This window comes from Nymphaea colorata, chromosome 11, assembly GCF_008831285.2.
Source record: "Nymphaea colorata isolate Beijing-Zhang1983 chromosome 11, ASM883128v2, whole genome shotgun sequence".
Classification (NCBI taxonomy): domain Eukaryota; kingdom Viridiplantae; phylum Streptophyta; class Magnoliopsida; order Nymphaeales; family Nymphaeaceae; genus Nymphaea; species Nymphaea colorata.
Genome location: NC_045148.1, coordinates 1,344,292 through 1,347,018, shown reverse-complemented (window position 1 = coordinate 1,347,018; position 2,727 = coordinate 1,344,292). Strand labels below are relative to the sequence as shown.

At 41.9% G+C, this 2,727-nt stretch overlaps 1 long non-coding RNA gene across 1 annotated transcript; it reads left to right on the top strand.

Moving 5' to 3' along the window:
- Nucleotides 1-360: 360 nt before the first annotated feature.
- Nucleotides 361-1,695, top strand: LOC116264804 (uncharacterized). Its single transcript, XR_004174926.2, has 3 exons — nucleotides 361-593; nucleotides 684-725; nucleotides 1,015-1,695. It is a non-coding gene; the product is annotated as an uncharacterized LOC116264804 (long non-coding RNA).
- Nucleotides 1,696-2,727: the final 1,032 nt, after the last annotated feature.

The window sequence follows — 2,727 nt, the reverse complement described above, 5'->3', positions numbered from 1 at the left end:
AAAAATGTAGCATCGATCACATTCTTATTTAATGATTTAATAGATGACATTATTCGAATTCGAAGTTGGATTCGATGTTGAAGGGAAAAAAATGTAGCATCCTATTAAGGAATCCGATCACATTCTTATTTAATGATTTAATAGATGACATTATTCTAATTCGGATTTGTATACACTTTTAAGCAAATGTATGATTAGGGAAATCCTGCATCATATATCCCTGTATTTTGAACTCATATCGCATGTATTTAGGGGCCCGTTTGATGGGCGGGTGAAATCCACCGGGGGAGGGGAAATTTGTACGGGCGGGTGAAATTTCACCCGCCCGATTGAAATCCCGTCAAACGGGATGGAATTCCACCCGTTTAACCCAAAAGGGAGCCAGTGGAATTCCACCCGCTCGAAAGTCCGAGCTCTTTGAGTGGGTGAAATTTCACCCGCTCGTTGTTTCGGCCGCTCGACCTCCCTCCTCAATGCACGACCTCCTTCGGCAGCTCACATCGCACCGCAGCTCCTCCTCCCTCGAGCCTTCTCACATCGCACCAAAGTGGAAGGAGGTCGCACCGTGCCGCTGCCTCTCTGCTCCACCGCCGGTAGGCTTTTTCCCTTTCTCCCTCTCTGATTCCCTCCCTTTCTCCCTTTCTCTGATGCCCTAAGTTGTCGCTTCTTCCCCTCTGCCACAGAGACCGTCGCCTCTGTGCCGTCGCGTCTCCGCTCCACCGCCGGTACGCTTTCTCCCTTTCTCTCTCTGATGCCTTCCCTTTCCCCCTTTCTCTGATGCCCTAAGTTGTCGCTCATTCCCCTCTGCCACAGAGACAGTTTGCCACTGTAGTTGAGGTGCATAGGCGTCTAATTTGGGCGTTTGATGCCCTAAGTTGTCGCTCATTTTTCGTCTTTTGATTTCTTTAGCTCCTGCTGCTTATCAGTGTAGAAATACTAAATTCACTGTTTTTTGATTTCGGACATCATCCTCGACATCTTTCCCTGTTGACTCTTGCGGCCTCCCATCATCAGAGCTTCGACTCCTGCTTCATTAGACGCTTGTTCATTTTGGCTTATAATGTTGAACATGTATATGTTTAAAATGGATGATATATGCATCATGATGACTTGAAATGTGAGAGAGAGAGAGAGAGAGGGAGAGAGAGGGAGGGACACTTCATGTAGGTTGGAAGCATGGTATGCACAGTAACGGATGCTCGGTACATCTCGATCCTGTTCTTCTGCAGCTGACTTGCAGGTGCTAAATGGGAAGCATGTAGACTGCCCCTCTCCAACCTACAGTCCAAAGCTACTCACTGCGCAATCTAAGTTACGCATAAGATGGAGCTCTGGAGCTCTCATTCAGCACTCGTACATTACCATTTTTAATCTTGAACCATGAACTGTAAGACCCTGTTGCTTGCACATCAACCAACAGATGTAGACTTATCTGGACAGGTGAATGTTAATCAACAAGACACTGAAATGGGGTCTCAAAGCGCAGTTACATGGAACTGCCATATGTTGCTTACAGATTTTAGTTCTTGTGTCAAAAGTTTAGGCCAATCTGATTCCCTTTGTCTGTAGTTTGAACTGGGCTTCTGCCATTTCTTTTTTCTTCTATCATTTTCTTCTTAGATGTTAGGGTTTGTAACTAATATGACATATGTTAGGGTTTGTAATTAATATGGCATGTGTTCAAACATGCCTTGGTTTTTGATGCTCCTTTGTGGTTGTTTCTCGTACAACTGTTGTTCATGCTAGATTCATACCTGGAAGTGGCTATGTCGAGTATATCCAGTTGTGACGTTTTCTCATGATTGTGGCAACTTTGTATCGTGCCTTTAGATGTTTCAGCTTCTTGACACAAGCTTTTGTGAGATTTATTTGAGTGGTGATCTTTTGTTGTTTTGGAAGATCACATTCCTACTTTTTCCACCGTCAGATTGGAGAGGAGAAAAAAAAACAACATTTTCCAGGTTAAATTTTTCTTGTGCATCAAACAGGGTTAAATTTACCACGTTAAATTCTTCATGTTCATCAAACATGGTTAAATTTACCACGTTAAATTTCACCCGACAATTAAACAGGGTGTCGTATTGGAAGAGGGTGAAATTTCATCCACTAAATTTTTCTAAAAAAATTTACCATGATAAACTTACCGCGTTAAATTTCACCCGCCCATCAAACGGGCCCTTAAGGTCGAGTTCATATTCGAATGTGAATGTAAAAGTTAGATTACCAATTGAATTCGAATCGCGATTATAAAATTCGAAGAATCGGAATCAAAGATATCAAGTCCACCCATTTGCATTCTTAACGGACCCGATGGCAACAAATAGGTTGGGCGACAGCTGGATCTGGTTAGAGTTGCAAAAGAACCCGTCTGTTTGAATCTTGCACTGAGTGGAGGGCCTGTCATATATTGGCAGCCTCTTCAACCAACAAAATAATTAAATTGTTTATTTCCTCTTCATAAAAAAAAAATTATCTTCTACTATTTTGTAATTTGAGAATATAATTTTCACCAATAATGTTAACCTAAAAACGTAAAAAGGTGGATGTAGTCTCTTTTAATATTTATTTATTATCAGTAAAGAATAATAAACATCATTTAATCGAAAAATAATATTTAAAAGTGGTTGCGGCTAAAAGGCCGGGACTGCAGAAAACTTTCAGCAAGGATAAATAAGACGTCTGGTTTCGTTTACCAGGGAGGAATTCTCAGGGCGCGAACCAGACGGC